Source organism: Heliangelus exortis, chromosome 16, assembly GCF_036169615.1.
Source record: "Heliangelus exortis chromosome 16, bHelExo1.hap1, whole genome shotgun sequence".
Classification (NCBI taxonomy): Eukaryota; Metazoa; Chordata; class Aves; order Apodiformes; family Trochilidae; genus Heliangelus; species Heliangelus exortis.
The window spans coordinates 5,469,806-5,491,042 of NC_092437.1; the positions used below are offsets into that span (position 1 = coordinate 5,469,806).

Consider the following 21,237-nt stretch of genomic DNA (forward strand, 5'->3'; position numbering starts at 1 on the left):
GACTTGAAATGAGAATACGTGCACCCAGTGAGAATTTTCCATAAATGTTTGTAAATGTTGCTAAGTAGTTGCATGTAGGTGCCAACTATGTCTGCTTTTGTTTAATCCTGTTGTGTTCTTAAGATACTGTAGTGTCGTTAAATTGGCATTTCTTTTCTTTGAATTACAGGTAGAACATAACTGGTATGATTATACCAGACCTGAGCAGATACTCTGTCACAGTTTCTGCCTAAACATCACTTTTTTCCCCCTTCTCCCACAGGCAGCACAAAGAAGTGATTATTTCCCTGCACTACTAATGTTACATGTTTAGGTGAAGGCATTCCTAAGGAAATGCAGCAAATGCATCTATATTCTACCTGTGAAATAGCACCTGATGACCCCTAATAATTTTAAGTTCATTGCCCATTTTCAGCAGAGGGTGACAGAATAAGGCTGAGAATGTCTCTAGTTGGAAGCTAAAATAAGATACTGCAGGAGCATCTTTGTCTTGCTTTGTTCTTATCCTGTTCCTCTTCTGCCTGTTATTGTTCACTGTGAGAAACAATTCAGAACTAACTGGGCTTGGCACTGGGTTGGTAGAGTTTGTACTGAAGCATCACTTGCAATTGCACTTCTCAGACTATAGAGCAGTTGTTTGTAGAGCTTTGGAGTACTTCAGAAATTTTTACCATCTATTCTTTTGCTCATCCATGTTGTCCCCATCTCTTCATGGTGAATTGGGTATATTCCAGCTAAAACACAGCCTGATATCCCAGCTGTGCATACAAGCATGATGGTCCAAGTGCAATAAAATATACTTGAAGGTTTCAGGTAAATGAACATTTAGGAGGAGAAGATGAGATACAGCCTTGAGTTCCTAGCTCCACCAATAGACCATCTTGTACCTCAGTTACCTCTCCTGTAAAATTGTCTTTCATGTTGTCTTTTATTAACACTTTAGAGATCTATGCAATTTATATTTTCTATTGCTCTTCTGCCCTTCTGACAGTTTCTTTTGTTATCTTTTCATATTTCAAAAGAAGTAACATTAGAGCCATGCTACTCAACTAACTACAGCTTTTGAGGGGTCTTTCACTTGCTATTGATAATAAGTAGTGGGAAATTTGTTTCTCTTCTGTCTTGATAAGTTTGCTGTGATAGGTGAGTTAATAGAAAGTAAGGAGAGCAGATGTGGTAATAAATTACTATTCTGACAGATTTGATGTATCTCCACCCATGTACTGAAGATGAGTTGAGAGATGTGTGTATGATTAACATTGCTTAAATGGGTGGCATCTGAATTAGCATAAAGTGCTGTAGGCTCTTGGAAGCTTCTGTATTTTGTAGTAATACTTAGCAATTAAATTGCACTTTACATCTTCAAAGTACTCAGAACATGAGAGATTATGTTCCATTAACAGCAGCAATAGATTGCCCATACATGGAAGGCAAAGAAATACACAATATTGACCTTGAGCATCAAGGTGGTAGTGGCAGAGAGAGATGCTAGAAAGACACTACAGTTCAACACATTTATAATAAGTTATTTTTAATAGTGAAAATCATTACACAAGAGCTGTCTGGCAGAGAACTTGAATATACTGTAGGAAAAGCTGTTTATTCTTTCTACTTTGAGGTCTAGTTCCTGCAAACAGTTAGGTATGTACCTAGCTTAACTTTAATCAGAGAGCTACTCCCACTTGATTTCCACAAATATGAACATGGATCAGGGAGAGAAAGAAATGTGAGCTTTATTTTTCCTTGATATATGCACTACTTACATATATGTAAGAAGCTAATATGCTGTAAGAGATAAATAGTATGTTCATGTTTTTTTCCTTTCATATCATAATTTTCTTAGCATTTTTGTGTGCAAAGTGTAGAATTTTAAAATTGTTCCTTTGTCTGGTCTGACTCAGTTTCTTGATTTATGAAAAGAGGACTGCAAATGGGCTGTCAGGTTTTGTAGCAGCCACATCTTGGTGAGAGAGAACCATGTTTTGGTAAATTTAAATGTAATCCAATGGCAAATGACTAGAGCAGAGCAGTGAGAGTGAGGTGAAGGCAAAACCAAGAGTACAAAAGGGATTTCAGATACCTTATCTACCCTTGGACTTTCTTTGCCTTTTTAAGAGGTATGATGAAGAAGAATAATAGATAATGGGATAATTTTTTGTTTAAAATGAGGTTATATGGTGTGATGCTAGACAGTGTACCTACAGAAGCAGAGGGAATCTGGCTGCCTGTCCTGTATAAACATGAGACAGGAGAGCCACCAAGTGCTGTCAGTGTCTGCTGGCAGACACAATAGGAAATTTCTCCTTTTTCTGACTCATTTAAGGTAGATATTGTTTGTTACCATACCAGAAATATTTCAAATATCAAAGAATACCCTGTGATATTAACCCTGAACAAATGAATCTGTGGACAAATCTTGAGGGATTCTAAATATTTTCTATTTTTCAGCAGCCCTCGCTGCACACTCTGACACTGCAGCATTCCAGAGTGTTTAACATCATCTGCCTTTAATCCAGACCTATTTCTGACACAGTTTTAATAGAATCAGTTATTCTAATAGATTAATGTATTGCATTCTTTCTTCTTTACTATTGTTTCCTATTTTTATTTCAAAGAGACTTCTTTTTTTTTTTTTTTTTTGAGATTCACAATAGAGGAACTGAAGTCCTTTGATCTCTACAATGTATGAAGTATTTATACCAGAGATGGGTAAACTGCTTTTGTCTAATTATTTTTGACGTCTTGCAAATATTTGCAAAATTATTCATGGGGATTAAAGAGATCTACAGAGATCAATCTCTCTATGACAAAGAAACAGTGTTCTCAAAAGGCAGAACAATTCTTTGTTTGTTTGCTTGTTTTCTCTTAGGGAGATCCCAGACATTTATCTTCCACCATGGCATATTTTATCTGAGATAGCAAATGAATGCATCCCATTTTTGAAAAATAACTAAGCTGCCATAAATAGAGCTGTTCCTTACAAGACCAAAATAAAATAGTGCTAAAAATTGAGTGCATTTGGAAAGCATCAATTTCACCTTTTTAGAACGTTTGACTCCGGATTTGTAGAAACTTTCCTTTGCAGAAGTTCTCATTTTAGGATGCAACATCTTTGTGCCACTATTGAGTTATTTACTAGAACTGAGTTTGCATTCCTCTCCATTGGCTTACAGAATATCTAACAACATACATGTATTTAATTTATTTATGCAAAATTAGTTTCATGTGAGTAATTACACTTCCACTTCAAAAGAATAACCAGGGTTAGCAACTCTCATTATGACTGAGACTCCTAATTTTGTTTCTGGGTTTTTTAAATCTCTAGTTAATGAGTCAAGTGAATGAGGAATTTATCTGTTAAAAAAATTTTCAAATTCTAGTATTATCAACTTCATGTTCCATATGCTTAAAAATGAGACGCTGATGTTTATTTTTTAAAGCTCATTATTTTTTGCTTCTCCATAAAATTTTTAACACTTGATACAGACAGAAGTAATGAAGTCCACAGAAATCCCCTAAGACTAAGCAGGAGGTTTGGAGAGCATAGGGAAGCTCTCAGATACGTGGTCTCAGTAAGGAAAGGCTACCAAAGCCAGGCAGAATTACCAGTGGATGCTGTCTTGCCTAAGAGCAGTTCAGCAGATTTGGAGATTTCTGTATACTTTCCCCAGTAATAATGGATAATTTCTTCTTTCAGCTAGGATCTTTTCTCTACTAGATTTTCTGGGAGTTTTTGTTAACTTACTCAAGTGAGCATAGACAGATCATAACAAAAAAAAATAATATAAAGCTTCCCATTATTTGCCAAAATTGTATTTTTTAAACTATTGTACAAAGTGTGGAAAAATGAGTTGTAAGTGGATTTGCACTGCAGAGTAAATATTTTGCTACCTTCTTTAAAATTTCTTTAAAATGTAGACACGTAGACTTTATTCTTAGTAAATCTTTTCAGTTTCTTAGAAAAGTTGAGTCATACACTACAAAAGCTGTGGAAAATTCTAGGCAACCCATTAAAAGTGTCCCACAATGTTCTTCATTTCATGTCCTTTCCAAGGTGAACAGCAGTGTCATCAGCAAGTGGTTTGTGAAGGTGGCTGTGAGTGTTGGCAGGTAAATAATTTTTTTAAACCAAAGTTAACAGTCCATGTAATCATGTGCATCAATCTGACTGCTGTAGAGGCAGCTGTTCTGCTTAGTCTGCTCTGGTAAGAAGTCCAAAATGTGCAAGAGGAATGGGAGCACAGGGCTGGTAAAGGAGCATAGAGAGATCATTCAATGGAGCAGGAAGGAGGCATTATAAACCCTCAAAGCATGAGAGACTGAGGGGCTATGCTGGAGCTGTGCAAAAAGAAAGAAAGATATTTGGGATCTCACAGATTTGGAGGTGGTTGTTCAGGTAATTCTACTGTGGTTGTTGGAAGAGCCATGATGCTCCTTTCAGAGATGAAAAAAATAGCAAAATATCTAAGATCCCGAAAGTGTGTGCAAGAAGTCTATCAGGACTGGGTGATCAGAGATTTCTGCATAAATCCAGGCAAATCCTATCCTTGAAGAGGTAGGTAAACAAATCCTGGGTCATATCTTTCTAGCAAAGCCAGCTGAAAGAACCTTCCATCACTACTATAAGAGGTTCCTGCAGCAACAGGCAGAGTGCTCAGTGTTACATTCTGTGATCAGATAGGTCCTAATGGCAGCCTCTGGCTATGGATAGGTTCACTGGGTCTTCCAGTGAGGTTTTACAGTCAACTGTATATAAAAGAATACAATTTCATGTCTCCTCCTGAACACATTGCACTTTAGACCATTCATATTTATTTAAGGTCCTTTTTTTTCCTCTTTGTATGCCACCTTTCAGGATCCTAGTCCCCCCACAGACACCACTAGCATCTCATGTCCTTTTGGTGGATCTAGACATCTCCCACAACTTCTACTGCCAGTCTACATGAGGACTGGGAACTCTTACCACTGCTTTGGGAATCCATTCCTCTGTACATGATATTTTGCTGCATTGCCTACAGCAGAACTGCAGTGCTTCAATCTCCTCTCCCAGCTGATCAGAGCTCCTGTTTGTGTGGCTTTTACAAGTGAATGATGGTCCAGTGCTGTCACTCTAAGGATTTATTATTCACCCAGGGTATTTACATCCTGAGCCGGACTGACAAGAAGATGAAAAGGAGGCTAGATTTTGTTTTATAATTTAAAAAAACTTTCGTATTCATGCATTGCATCCCTGTTGCAGAGTGTCTCTAATTCATCCAGGACCTGGAAAAATTTATAGCTCCCAGGTCTCACATTGTCTTTAAAATATTGTGTAATAATCAGTCAGGACACCGATGAGGAAGAATTAAAAAGCTCTTTCTGATTAATGATTTGTGGTTTAAAATGGAGTCTTTCAATAGTAAGATAAACTAGGCACACAGAAAATATAAGACAAATTAATTTTGCCACTTTGATTACAAGCCAGCCGGGTCAAATACTTCACATGATGTCAGAAGTCAGTAAAATTTTCCACAAATACTTCTTTTCTGTTTGGAAGACAGATACTAAAACTAGATTCAGGCTTTGTGAAAACCTAGTGATTAGCTACTGTTTGTTGTGTCTCCCACTTGTAAACCATCCAGAGCCCAGAGATCATTGAGGCCATTTTGAAAGGCATTGGTTTCAAGAATCAAATGAAGAGAACCCTGTAGTCAGTCAATACTCGTACTGCAATAGCACCCAAGGGTCTGCCAGTGCTCAGGCTCCAATATGTGAGCTGTGCTGTGACTACATAGGAAAGCATTAGCCACACAAAGGTTCCTGCAAATAAAATACAAAAACTTTTCACTTTGTGTCATATCAACAACTGCACATTTTTGCAAACACTGCCCACAAGTCTACTTGGCACAGACCACACAAGTGCAGAGAGCAGCAGACGGTACCCTGCAGGTGTCTGCATGAAATGTTGCTCATGAAGAGACTTCCAAAAGCAACTGCACTGCCTTTACCTTTGATCTTTTCCCTTACCAAAAGCATGGCTTTTTTTTTATTTTATTCCCTCTCTTACTATCCCATCCTCAGCCACAAACGCATTTTACAGAATTTCTACCCTTCATGTATTTCAGCTACAAATAAATCAGTTATCTTCAGGTTCTCAAAGCCCTGGTCTTAATGATGGTATTATTTGACAGTCTTCCTGTGTGTTCGTATTTTCATGGAAATGAAGAGTCCATATTTTTTATTGAAACATCTGGATTTTAAAAGGTACCTTTTCGACTGCAGCTGTTTTGATTGCCAGAGGGATCTGAACAGTATCTTCCCAAGAGAAAGCAATAATGTAGTACATACAGGGATAAATAAAGAAATAAGTGGTCCATCAGAAGGTTTTCTAGCTTCAGCTAACTGAGCCATGGTGTGAAAAATGTGACAGCACCCAGGATGGAAAGGAAGATAACATGTTCCAGATGACAGGGCATGCAAATAAGTCTCTCATGCTTTTAGACACCACAGGAATTCTCATTTTTTAATCCAAAAAGAATAGTCACTCACATCATTTCTTTCCATGGTAAAGAGCAGACTCAATAACCCAAGTTTGTGCTCCTGCTCAAGGTTACAAATTCACCTAAGTGTTTCCCTTCTCTCCTGTTCAGCTCTCACGTCTTGCCCTTTCCCCCTCAGCAGGGAGTTCAGGTCACTTTACAAGTCCCTTCACCTTTCCTGAAGACTGCCTGGTGAGCTGTGGTCTGCTGCTCCTGTTGCACCCAATTAGTGCCTCTTGCTGCAGTATCTCCTGTCAGTCACTGGCATGCCAGTGGTGATGCTCCCAGCAATGCCAGTTCAACAAAGAAGAGACAAACAGCCTAATGGTTGCCAGCAGCTGAAGTGAGGCTGAGGCAGGAAAAATGTTTCAGGTATTTTAGGCACTTCTGAGATACTCACAGGAGAACAAGTTGCTATACGTGTAGACTAATGGCAAAGTGGCATCTGAATTTAGCTCTCACCTGTTGTTCAGTCCTGTTGCCAGCAGCACGGATGTTCAGTAATTGAATGGAAAACTTCAGGATTTGCCTGTGCATCATCTCCTCCATGAAAGGCAGAGTCAGTCAGAAATAACTCCACCAATTGCTTGCACAGCTCCTCGGGTTCAGCTGGAAGGGTGCTCTGTACCAGGAGGAGTTGAGCTGCCACGCTGGCCTGATGTCTGCCCTCATGTCATTAAAAAAGAGGAGCAACAGCTGTTTCACATTTAACAGACAAATTATTAATTCTTGACAGGAAATGAGTTTCTGAACAAACCCACCTGCAAGCACTACTAAGTTCTTCACTCAGGTTCTTTTCCCAAGTAGTCTCTGGGCTGCATGAACTGCCAATAAGGAGATATTACCTCTCCATTCCTGCAGCTCTACTGAGCTACTTTACTTTTCAATTCACAGCCACAGCACAAACTTTTGATTTAATTTTCTTAGAAGTGCGTGATGAGAAAAAAGTGTTTCCTACCTTACCAAGACTGACTTTGATTCAGTAACCTGATATTTAAGGGCTGACATATTAATTTCTTCCTGCATTGTTCAGCATCTTCTGATCATAGACTCCCTAACTAGAATATAAATTCTGAGGACAGGGTGGTGGTATCACACATTGCATGCTGCTTAACACTGACATGAAGTCATTCTTCTTCAGGCATGCAAATTTCCTGCAAATATATAATCTGGTTTATGTGTGTACATGCAAAAAACAAAGAAAATAGCTGAGTCACTGCTTGCAAAAATCCATTTAAAAAGTTAAAGAAAAAAAAGACTCCATTGCCAGTGTCCTGACCTAACAGTTATTTAACCTGTGTTAAAATACTTAAAGTATGAAATATTTTACCCTTAGAGGCATCAAAAATTAATCTTTGCTCTGAAATTCCATGTTTCTTTCAAGACATTTGCAGTGACCTTGCAGGTTACAAGCAACAATCTGGGTACCTGTTATCTAGTGCATCCTTCTGATGATCAGGTATATTTTGAGCATTCTTACCACTGTTTTAAATTACTCAATGTGATGATTCCACTGCATCCTAAAATGACCTGTTTTCATGCTAACATTAGAAAACTGACCCTTTTCATTATCCCTAATGAAAGAGAAATTATATGTTTCTCATCCTAGTTTCCATAGAGAGCTGGAACAATTCAGTGCCAACATATTTGAAAAGAATCCTCATCTGCTAAAGTCTCCAGCAAACTGGTCCAGGTGTTTTGGTCATATCTACTGCCATTTCTAGTCCCTCTCCTCTGGTTTTTCTTCATTTTATCAACAGCATGAATTTCAGCTGAAGCATTACTGCTGGTTGCATCTAAATAATTACGACCTGCATTTTAACAAAATGGAATTCATTTTTTTATTTACCTGTAGCAGTGTGGCCTTGTTGACTGCCACATGGTTTATGGTCCATTCTAACTCCCACAACCCTTCTGGCATTATGTTTCCTGTTATATAATTTTCTGACTACAATGCTTAGCAATTATTTGATTGGCTATCAGCTTATGTTTGTCTTCTATCTGACTGTCCAACCAGCCAAGGAAAATCTAAACCTCAAGCTGAAAAGCTGTGTGATATATGTATCTCTATCTACAATATGATCAAGTTTGCTAAGGGGAGGAAATGGATTCTGTAATGCTGCACATAAAAGAATTTGAATTTCTAATAATTTCCTATTAAGAAATTTGCTAAAACAAAGAAAAAAAATATTAAATTTTACTAGAAATTTACAACCTATTTGATGCAATGTGGCTCATTCGCCTTGTTAGTTTTATATCAGTGTCAATATATGTGGGATTTTAAGTATCATTATATACTGTATTCCTGCTGATGCTTCTCCACTTATTGCTGTGGTAATATATTTGGCACACGGGACATAGATATAATGTTAGCATTTCTATGATATATGTACCAAATAAAAGCTTTTTCAATGTCATTATTTTGACAGGCAGATTCCATTATTACATCCACATCATGTTCCTTTTCTTCAGAATTTAAGAGAAAAGGCTTATTAAAAAATATTCAATACCCCTATACACTTAATCTCCTGAAATTCACTTTACAATTGCTGTCAACATCAATGATGTCAGACAGTATAATCAGGTTTGTATAAAACATCAAAACTTGGGTATTCTCCAAAGGAGATTTCTTTCTCCACCCAGCAAGTCAATGGTATCTTTTTTTTTTCAGTCACAAACAGATGCTCCCAAATGCCTCTGCAGAAGATCTGAGCTGTATGATAGCCAAGTTGCAGCTCCTTCATCTCACCTCATCTCTTTCTCCATCATCTACCTTTGGTCTACCTTTCCATTTCAAAAACCAGGTCATAAATAAGGACAGGAATAGGTCTTCTAATACCATGGGAGACTTTCTTTAGGAGAGGAGAGAGCTCAGGAAATCCATGTATCTTCCTCTGCAGCTGTGATAGGTTACATGTGAGTAGCCAGAAGCACAAGACCCCCAGCCAGTGGGGAAACAACTTCAGAGTTTGCTGAGAGCTCTTTTGTTTCACAGCTGGGTTAGTCCTCAGTATAAGAATAATATGGAAGTAAAAACATTTCATGTGGACAAATAATATGGCAAGTAATTTTTTGCCTGCTTCAGTATGGATTTTAAAGAACATTTGTTGTACCGTTGTTAGGCTTTATATTTACATAAAAACATGCATGAAAAAAGAGTCTTGTCATGGACAACTCTGCTGCAGTGTCAGCTGCTCTAGTGGCATTCTTAAACACCATAAAGTTGGTAGAATTCACCTCTTCCTAATTTTGACACATGGAACAATTGAATCCTTTATAAAATTCACATTTCCATCAAGACATTGTGGGGGGGAAAATATATTATCTTCCTGTATATTGCTCTTAAATTGACCTATACCCACAGATGTAATAATTATTTTTATTTATACTAACTTTCTAATATCAGTATCAACTCTCATTCTGCCAACCCTGTATGCAGCATTTATAAAATCAGTTTCTATTGTGACTGTACAAAACAACTGTGTGCACTTTCATACCAGGCTTAACAGTTAACCTGTCAAACAAAATATGTTTAGTTTTTCCATTAGGTTCCTGGAAAGGCAAGCTAAGAGTGAGCAACTGGAGTTTGTTACTGCTCTGTGATAGGGTTTTCCAAGAATTCTATGAGTTCTCAGGCAAAGATTATGAAGATACAGAGGTATTTGTATCTTAAATGAAAAGTGGTGCAAACTGAGGAGTGACTTATACACTGCTAAATGCCTGCACAGGTTTCCAGCAGCATCTTGTTAAGTAAAGATTGCTTAATAGCCCCCACTTTATATTGAACAGAGGGCTTTTATCCTTTTATATTCTGGTGTTGTCTAAATTTATTGCAAGCATCCCTGTCAGAGGACACATATAACAGGGAATTACTCAAATGTTTGAGCTATAATACAACATAGATAGCATTTATAGAATATATGTTTTGTAAATTTAACATGAATTACAACTCCTAATCCCAGCATAGTGAGGGCTCCTGTCAGATAATCTGATTCCTCTTTACAGTGCTCAGTTTGTAAACCATAAGATAGGTATAGCTGATATATGCACATGGATATAGATCAAAAGATTGACTGCACATGTTGGCAGAACACTAATTAAATTGATCCACAGTTAGTGACTACCTATTCTGAGCTGTTAATTTTGCAACTGATAAAGCAGGCTCCTTTCCTTTTTTCCTATTAGAGGCACTGATATTGTCTTCTCAAAAGAGTGAGTGCCACCTACTGCACACTCCCAGCCTCGGAGCTGCCAAAAATTCCTAACAACATGAGCACACCTGAACAAAGAGAATAGTCTGCAGTAATACCAAAAAAACCCACAAATGCTTCTTGGTCAAAGCCAATGTCTTATTTCTAACTTAAAGTATGTAAATCATCTGACAGAATACATAGAAAATAGACTGAAATTTCTCTGCAAGTGAAGGAATTTTTGTAAATAATTTTTCTTGCATCAGCTGTCCTGCAGGCTCATGCAAGTGTTTTAATAAGTAGAAGTGGAGAGCTTCAGGGAATCTAAAAGTGTGACCATGACATCTCCCAGTACCATGACACTGGTTTTTGTTCTAAAGGCTCCTTAGGTGTGCTATGGTCAAACCTTGATTAATATCAGAAAGTAAAAGTACTGAAGCAGTTGACAGTGTTGATATTTAGAAAAATAAAACATGGTTATATTTCTGATAATCATCTCAGTGAACTAAGGCTGGAAAAAGAGATTTTAAGGCACCTGCCAAAAATTCCTTACCCGGGTAATTTTCAGAAAATGTGCTTTGTGGTGTTCAGAGTGCCCTCAAGTGACTGTGCAAAGACAAATACTAAAGGAATATTGTTAGGAGAAGCTGGATTTCATAGTGTGTGCAAGGTTCTGTATATGCCAGACAGACTTATCATTTTGCACCCTTAGAAATAGTTCTTTTATCTCAGGAAATACTACTGAGAGGGTTTCTTGACCAACTGCTACAGAAGAGGTTGTGTAAAGGCACAGTCTTTTCCATGCAGTTCATTTTTCAAAGCCAAATGGCACCTCCATGCCAAGAAAAGATGGGCATGGCTTGTCTGAGGGCTGGGACAAGGCAATGTGACTCCAAACAGAAGATGCTCCAGAAATGCTGGAGTTTGACAAAAAGCAAGACAGTTTCAAGAGATTCTAGTCAGTCCACTGTCCTTTGAATTTCACTCCAGTGAGAGATTAGAATCTGAAAATGGACTTCAAGTGACTACACAGAGAACTCTGCAACTGTTCTACAAGAGAGATTTGCCTGAAAGCAAAAAAAGATAGAGGTTTATGTATTTTGGTTAAGAGTCTGAGTCAATGACTGTAGAATGGGTGCTATAATTTTTTTATGTCAGAGAACTTTGGTTCAGACAGATGGCAAAAGAAAATAAGGAAAAAAAAGTGAAAATAACAAGTGAAAACAGTTCAAGGTCAAAGGATTTTACAAGTCATGAGCTAACCCAAAAGCCATATGTATATTTAATACATATTGATCAGCATCTCATAAACAAAGGATTTTGGATGGATCCATACTTTATTGAAAGCCTTTTTTTCAATCTAATAGACAGGCCAGATTTGTAATTTAAGGGAAGGATTTACAAGAGGAGCTTAAAGGATGTCAGCACTCAGCTGTTTATGAAGTTCAATGGCATCTCAGTGTCTGACTCCCCCAGGCTCTGTTATGAATTCTAACTGTAACTTATTGACAATAGTCTTTCAGTTCAGAAAGCACAAAATGGTTACCCTTCACAATCACACAATATTTGTAGTGTAGCCATAATAATAACCCAGTCTTCCTTCCAGGGACTATTTTATGGTCAAATCAGGATAATTGACTCAATTTACCTCAGTGGAAAATTCAGCTTTGTGTGCATGTGGGAGTGCTGACTTTACTATAGATTTACAATTACAGGTTCCTGCCTACAAGATGTTACTGCCTGCTCCAGTTTCTCCATCCAGAACACTTTTTTCTCTTATCTGCTCCCTGACCACATTTATTCAGCAAACCTTCAGCCCAGCCCAGCCCAGAAATGCTTCCTCAATGTCTCTAACCTTGACCTGATCCAAAACCTCACAGACTTTATAGCTTGCTCCTTTTCCTCAGAAATTGATCTGATTCCATAAAATACTCGAGTGCATCTTCTCACTACTGTTGTCCTTTTCGAAGAATCTAAATTATACATTAGGACATAAAACCAAGAGTTAGGCATGATGGAGATGGATCTGCACTTGGTAAAAATCCAGTTTGTCTTGTGGTCTTTATAAAGAGATTTTGCAGGAGCAAATTCTAATAAATATCTGCATGGGCACAAAAGGGACTTTCCCTTGGCAGCTGAGCTACAATTGGTGTGAGATCTGGAGGAAAGAGCAAACAGGGTTTGGAGACCCATTCTGCTGTCCTGAGAGCTGGGCTGGCCAAAGGCAGGGACCAAGGCTGGTTTTACAATTCATATTTGACAAAAGATATTAAACCTTAGAGCTGTCACTGCAAAATGTTCTCTGTGTAGAGACAGAGAAGAAATTGAATGCCTTTGCAGTGGGGCCAAAAGAAGGATGGTGAGAGCTATTATGGGAATGTTTAATAAGGTCTCTGAGTTGCTCCAGCAGCTCAACATGGTCTTTTGACATAATGCCTATAAACAGTGATTACTGCTTGGCTGAGGGTGTGAGGAGGGAAATTCTAAGACAAAGTTAATTTACATCTTAAAAGAGTTTCCTCTTAAAAAACACACCATGGTAACAAAGTTTCAGTAGTGTAATGATTAATGTCACCACACTGTAAGGACTCTACTGCCTCATAATTAAATAGAAGATATTCAGTTGTATAGCACTGTAATACAATAATCCTTTATGTATTAACTTATTCACCTTGCAATTTCTTGACCTATTTTTCATTTTTAGAGACACATAATGACAGAATGTACACAATAGCACAGACTCTGAGAGCAGGCTCTGAGTAGAGCTGGGGGAAGGAGAGACTGTTGCTATTGGCTTTACATAAGCCTTCCTGATAACCTGATAATCAAATCCTGGAAGTACATTTTCTGAAGACTTTAAATCTTAGTAAGGGACTAGATAATTAATTCCTAGAATACTGTTCTAAAAATTGCTCATGAAAAATATGACAGCTAAAAACATGTACTGGGAACTGTGCTGTTCCTTTTGGTGTCAATTGCCACTTGTTGATTGCAGGGATTGCCTTCAGAGAAAAGATTTAAACTCCTGTTCAAACACACCTTTCACACTCCCCTCTCACAGTAATCCAAAATATATAAAGAATGTAGTCTGTGTTTTGAGACCTAGATGAAATTCCAAGTAATAATAAACGTTAATGAAGTTGACAACACCTGCATTCAAAGATCTTAGGATTCTATGTCAGTAAATGTGCTTGGTTGGGGGGTTTGCCTGTTTCTGTCAATGTCTCTCTCTGTGTTGTTTACTAAGTACCATGAATGAACTATTTGGATGCCTAGAATTAACTACTGAAGTTTAACAAGACACTGAAATAAATCTCAGTGTTTCAGAGGTGTTGAAGCCCCACACTCCCCATTCAAGTCAAGCACATCATTATTTCACCACCATCTTGGTCTTGTTAAGAAATATCCAGAAACTTCATAGCAGGGTGTCAGATCTCCTCCTCAGTTCTGATATAACTAGCTTCTCTACATGAAAGCATAGCCTATAAATAATATTGGATCTTTGGCTTAAAAAATGCATATCCTGATGAATATTTATTCAGCACATTAAAAATGTCATCCATTCCTTGCTGTCATTTGGCTCATAAACCTGAATATTGTGAAAAACCAAAAGACAATATTTATTCAGCAGATCAGCATAGCATCAGTTAAAGAAAACTTCATATTTCTGTTTAGGATACTTAGATGTTTCCTATTACTGTCCAGTCAAAACCCTTCATAATCTCCAGAAGTATGCTTGCTCTGGAAACACAGTACCTCTCTAGAGCATTTATGTCAAAGTTTGCTTTACTCTCTTCCCAGTACAGTGCACTGCCAAGAGGCAATATTAAGTCTTTTTAGCTTTAGTGCTGAGTCACTCCAAAATTCTTTATTCTTGCTCATTCCATCTTAGATTTGATATATACTGTAATTTCTAGGAATATCTGAATAAGGAGTTGCCCAGATTCTACAGTCCAAGATTTCTCAACTGACATGGTTGGGAAAGTTTAGCTTGTTTTCCTAAATTCCATAACTTTATTTCCTTTTGAATATACACTTTCCAAAAGGTCCTCTCTTCAACAAGAGAGATGGTTCCTCCTGTGTAATGCTTTGTAAGTAGAATGTCCTGGTCACAGTCAGGATGCTCTGACCAAGAAACATATGGGGCTCCATCCTTTCCCCCAGCCTCATTTGATCACACTGTCTTTACTGGAATCACTCCTGATTTGCCCCAGTCTAACAGAAAGAAGGATCAGGCACTGAGATAAGAAATTTTATCCACCAGAGATGGAAACAGGAACTCACTTGTCACTACTACTTTCAAATGAATTTCTAAATGAAAATACCTTCTATACTGTCAGTAAGATAACACAAAGATGACAGGTTCTGTTGGTTTTCCATCAGTTACAGCATGAGTCTGAAGCTTTCCAGCATCTGGAATACACTCCAGTTTCTACACTAAAAGCCATTTCTTTATGTTGACTTTTTTTGCGAGTAACAGCTGTGAGTGCTACTGCCTTGTAATACATTTGTTACTCTTTTTTCATAGAAAAATCTGTACCATGTTCTTTGGAAGATTGGTTGGTACATCTTCCACAATGACATTCTGTTCTTTTCCACATCTCTTCTAAATGTAATCCAGTTAAACAGGTTCATGGTGTTGGTATTAACTTCAGCTGCATTCTTTGCAAAGTGGCAAGCTGAACTGGACTGATTTTCCAGTTACGTGATAGTCCTGGCCACAGCTGATATTTCTGAAACCAAATGTTTGAAAACAAAAAAATGTTTTTTTTAAAATGTGAGATTCCCATCTCTGATTATGTAAATCTATTATGGGCAGGAGGCAAACGCTGCAGGATAAATGCCCTTCCACAGGTACCCTGCAAAATACATTGGAAAAAGAATCAAAAGCACAATTTCAAGTTCTGTGTCTTAGTAGTTTTATTTTGGAAGCATCTTGGAGCCCTAATTCAGAACTAAAATCTCTTGTTTCAGGCTCTACCAAGGAATAAAAGATGCCATCTGCCCATGTAATATGTAGACTGACATTCATTGATATTTGATGGAAATTAGGAAGGATGTTGACATGGTGGTCTACAGTTCTGAAAGAAATAGGTAAGTTCAATATTTTTTCTTCTCTTTTATATTAATATGCTCGTATCTTCTAATGTTTTACTGCTTCCTTAGAATAAATTCAGAACTTAAAAATGAGATGCTTGCCTTGCCACCTGTTTACACATCTCCCTACATAACTGAACTATTGCATCTCAGAGCTGATTTCCAACTCTACTAACTCAGCTCTTGGCCTTTCATGAGAGGAAGATTCAACTATGACATTCTGTGGCCCTTTGCAAATGCCTAGAAAAAAATATGTGAACATAGAGTCCATAAAGATCACTTTTAGCATCTGTATAATCAGGATTTGATCCAAGATCCAAGAAGGGTTGGCTGTTTAATTGCATTTCTGGATGGTTTCACTTCTGGACAATAACTGCAGTATGACAGACAGCAGATTTCAGATTAGAAAAATTTGTACTAATTCAAGTACATTTATACTGCCAAGAACTACAGGATGATGCTGTCACATGTCTCCTAAGCCATGATTTAGACATTTAGAACTACTGAATTAAGAGAGAGAAACTGATCTCCCTTATTTTTTTTCTTCTTTGAAGTATCAATTACTGCAGTGCACAGAGCACCTTTTCTATTTACAGGAATACTGAAAATATATACTGGAATATGTAAATTGTTCCTGTAGAAAGTTACATATGGAAGGGCAAATATAAATCCACTTTTTGTGTTTGAAAGTGTTCATTTGCTGGTGTAAATGTACTCTCCCATATTCTCAATACTTTTAGAAATTAATTGAATAAAACTTTGAAAAGCAAACAAAATATCAGCTTGACAGAGTACAAGTACAAAATACAGTGATATCTTTCTTATCAGTCATTGTTGCTGTCTCCTCCTCAAAAGAAATAGTGGGCAAACAGAATGATTGTTATATAATGGACATAGCCTAAGGCAAAAAAAGTCATAAATATAGTTTAAGATTTCTGAATTAGCTTCCTCATACTCCTTTTTCTTAGTACTGTTGTATAACTATTAAGTGGTACTTTACTTGGATGATGCTGATGAGGAAAGGGCTGTTTTAAGAAATTAAACTCTGCTCCCACTGACCATATAAAAAATATACATTTTTATTAGTAGATTTGTTTTAAGATAAGGTTATTAGCAAGCCTTCCTTAGATTTACTTTTGCTGACTGAAAGTCAGTAACTGGCCTCCTTATGCCATCTTCTGGATAATTACAGAACTGTCTTTACACCGCAAAAATCTCTACCAAGAGGCATTAATAATTATTAGTTCCTTTAAATAATTTGCTAATTGAATCACTGAAGTAATTTTCTTTATTATTTTACAGAACTGAGAACAAATCATAACCTTCTGAATTATTAATAACATATATTCAGCTATTATAATCAGTAGATTATATAAAATAGATCTTTGTGTGGTTCCAACAATACTGTTACATTTACGGAAGTTATTTTATTATGAAAAAAATAATTTTTATACTGATGTCTTACCAATGAGAGCCTCATTTTCTCAAAAGACTGGGTTTTCATCTGGGGATAATCAGAGAGAAGGAATAGATTTTAGTCATGTTGCATCATTTCTTACTGGAGACAACTGTGACACTGTTACCATTCTGATGCAATTGGTGGAAGAGCCCACAAAGACAAGGTGATGCTGTATGAGCTTCTGGAATTTTAACTTTGATATTCTATTTATGCATTTAATTACTCTTGCCAAATCTGGCATGGGATGGTTACATCTGTCTAAGGGACAGGGAAGAAGGCTGAAGGGCCTTTGCTGCCTTCTGTAGTTTTAGTTTGCTTCATTTTCCACCGTACAGAACACTCAGCTTGCAAACTGGGGTTTGCTGGGGTTTCTCCTCAGCAGGAGAAACGTGGCACAAGCAGAGGAGAAGAAATGTAGAGATTTATCCCTCAGAGCAAAACATTTTCAGTTTCTTCGAAGGTGATAGTGGCTTTTGAAGTGAGCTGAGAATCTTTGCCACTACCCCAAGTGCTGGAATATCTGCTCTGCTTATGCAGAAAACCTTGAGAAAAGTCCCCAGCTTGGCCTGTGGGTTGTTTTTTGTTTGTTTTTTTTTTAAACACTAATCTAACACTCTGTTACTGAGAGTTTAATTATTAGGACTGTGAAATACACCACCACCTAAGGTATTAATAGAAAGAGCTAATTATATAACCACTCAGCACGTGGTTTACCCTTCATTTATAAAATCTCTTGTCATTTCTCTGTCCTTTAAATGACTCCTTGTAATACCTTAATAAGGACAAATGGATCCTTCAGAAGGGAGAAAATGACCCTAAACTGGCACAGAAAGATTTGATTAAAACTTAATACTCCTTCTGTGGCATCCTGTAGATCCCAGGGGATCTGCCATTGCTCATCAGAGTGGAGGAAATAGCAGACAGGGGAAATGCTTTCTGTCTGAGACAAAAAGATTTTATTGCTAACGTGCTGACATCCACTCTCTGTAGGACCATCCTGTCATCAGTCTCTCTTGTTTCCTTTAAAACTCAGTGTCAGAAGTTTGGTTCCAGCATGATTAATTTCCCTTTTACTGATTGTGTGTCATTTACTTTTAAGTAAGATTTTTATAAATGAGGCAAAACAAAGACAGAGATGAAGACTGTGCAGAGATAAACATTTGTGCTGCTGGGACTCCCACTGACTTGGGCACAGCAGGGGCAGAAGTAATGGGGATTCACAGGTATCATGATTAGACCTCTCACTGTGAACAGGTAATTGAAACACTATAGCCCATCACCAGCATTTACAAAACAGCAAGCCACGAAGGGAGTTGGTTTAAAGCAGACCCTGCACAAACCAGAGGCTTCACACCCTCCCTCTCCCATTGTGAAAGAGCAAAGCACAAACCCAGGCCATCACTAATGCACTTGTGTTTGCACAGACACCACTTCTGACACCAGCCCTGGTGGTGTCCCCCAGGCAATGGACCTTCCCATGCTGTTCTGTGGACAATTTATTTCTCTTTTTCACTTCTTAGTAATTGTGTGCCTCATTAAAGCCTCCAAATGATCCTTTTTGATTGTAGTAATTTAGTGGTGTGCCTCATCAGAAGCAAAATGTTTTCACTATTTGTTACTTCCAACCACATTTACTCCAAGACATAAAATGGTTTGAGTTGGAACTGGTTTGAAATGACCACAGCAGAGTGAATATTCCTCAGGTCTGGTGAAAAGGAATGACACAGAAAGCTGCTGCAAAAGTCAGGACTAGTGGTGCAAGAGAGGATAAACACAAAGCACAGTGCCTAAGTTTGCTGCAAGCTTTCTGTGTGACTGCAGTCAGCCAAGGAGCTCCTTCAGCCTTGCTTTCTGCTCTTTAGGTGTAAATGCTACATATTTACTCCACAACGATGCTGGAGTAAATGATGCTGGGATTTTAAATTATCCTTGTGTGTTTAAGTCTTACATATCCATGAAGAAAATGAAATAACGAATGTTGCTGTCTTTATGGGCACGTTGTAGATGATTGTTAGAACCCTCAGTGAACATTCTCAGATGCTATACAATAGCTTTTAATTAAAATTGTTCTTTTTTTTTTTTTTTTTCCATTCAAAAGAGAGACATTTTTTCTGGCAGTAGCAACCATGCACCTGATCACATCTAATGTTTTGGTGCTTGTAAGCACAGTATGCCATTGCATGCTATTGCATTAACAATAAACATACAGAATATTTTCATTATTATTTTTAATCTTGCATACTTATCAGAAGAAATAGCAAAATACAACACAATTCTAATCTTAACAACAAGGTAATAATTTTCAAAAATACATCCTCTTGATTATTAGAATCATAGAATCGTTTTGATTGGAAAAGTCCCTTAATATCAAGTCCAACCATCAACCCAACACTGCCACTAAACCCTGACCTTCAGCACCACATCTACACCTTTGAAATCCCCCAGGGATGGTGACTCAGCCACCTCCCTGAGCAGCCTGTGCCTGACAATTTCTTCCCGGGAAGAGATTTTACCAAATATGCAGGGACAACTGGAGGCCATTTCCTCTTGTTATTTGGGAGAAGAGACCAACCCCCATCTTGCTACAATTTAGCAGCTATTAGCACTGCTATTAGCAGCCTGTTAAATCACTGGCCTGGTTTGAAGTCTTCCATCTGCAGGTGTAAGTTAAGGAGAGTTTATCAGAGCAGTGAATTACTGAGTAAACAGATCCTGCTGCTGGCATTTAGGAAAACTCAGCCAAACTCTGTTATCACACCTGACTGAAGTTTCCAACCTTGAATTATTAGTTCATAATACCTGAGTAAAAGCATTATTTATTGTTTAAACTGTGAAAAAGAATAGCAGTGGATTAGATCCCAGACTTAGTGCTTGCCTTAGGCAAATATTATTTCTTTTAGCTCAGAATTGTGAGAGAAGTAAAAATTGTGACTAATTCCATCTCTTCTTGCCTGTATAACTTACCTAAAGGCAAAATACTACCTTCTGAGTTATTCTTTCCTCGTTCATGTATTGTAAAGCTGGTGGCCATCATGCCATAAGTGAACCTAAGCAAACTGCACATACTCAGATAGCTAGAAACAACAAAAATTTAAAACTAACACACCTCTGGTTTACATATGGGAAATCTGATACCACCCTTTCTTATCAAGTCATGTTTTAACAGTGGTGCTTGAAGAAACCCATGAATTTCTTCATCATGCTCACTTGTAGCTAATTTAGGGAAGGCAGCTGAATGAAATAACCACAACCAGTCTTCTGTCAACAATTTCTTAGCATTTACAGCATTTACAATAGTGTAATAATACCAACAGCCACCAGATGCCAGCATTATAACCCTGTTATAAACCCAGCAGCAGCTCCATGGGGCGCGGGGTGCCCAGCAGGGCTGCAGAACCCGGCTTGGTGCCGGGGACTTCTCCCCCCCGGGCAGCGCAGAGCGTCGGGAGCCGGGATCGGGATCCGGGACCATCCGGGCCGGCCCGGGACCCCTAACAGCGTGAGCTCGGTTGCAGCTTCCCGTTTCTCAGCTGCAACCGAGCCAAGGTCCTTGGAAGTTTACACCCTGGCTCCACCATGGCTTATTGCAATCTAAGTTTCTTTCACTACCAGCTGTGGTTTGGGTGCTCTTTGAGCTTCCCAGAGGACAAGCAAAGGTTTCTGCCTCCTCAAAAGAATTATGAAAAAAAAAAAAAAAAAAATTAAAATGAAGTTGATTCTGTAAAACTGAAATGGCTCAATGGAAAAGTCAGTCCTCCTTTGGCAGGTTTTCATTCCAGTTTGTAATGTCCACCTCCAGTACTGCACAAAACAAACGATCAATGACTGCACCTTTATGACCATCCTACACCTAACAGGAGGCTTTCCCTGCCAGTTACTTGGGAGTGCCATTTCCTAGGAACTTCTCATTTCATGGGACCTACTTTTATCTGCCATGCCCAGGAGTGCTTTTATATTACTTCAGATTTTGGAC

General features: G+C 38.0%; 1 protein-coding gene across 2 annotated transcripts in view; it reads right to left on the reverse strand.

The window, feature by feature from the left end:
- The window catches only part of TUBB1 (tubulin beta 1 class VI), a 340,778-nt gene that overhangs the window by 30,569 nt on the left and 288,972 nt on the right, over nucleotides 1–21,237 (reverse strand). The gene's annotated exons all lie outside the window — the stretch shown is intronic.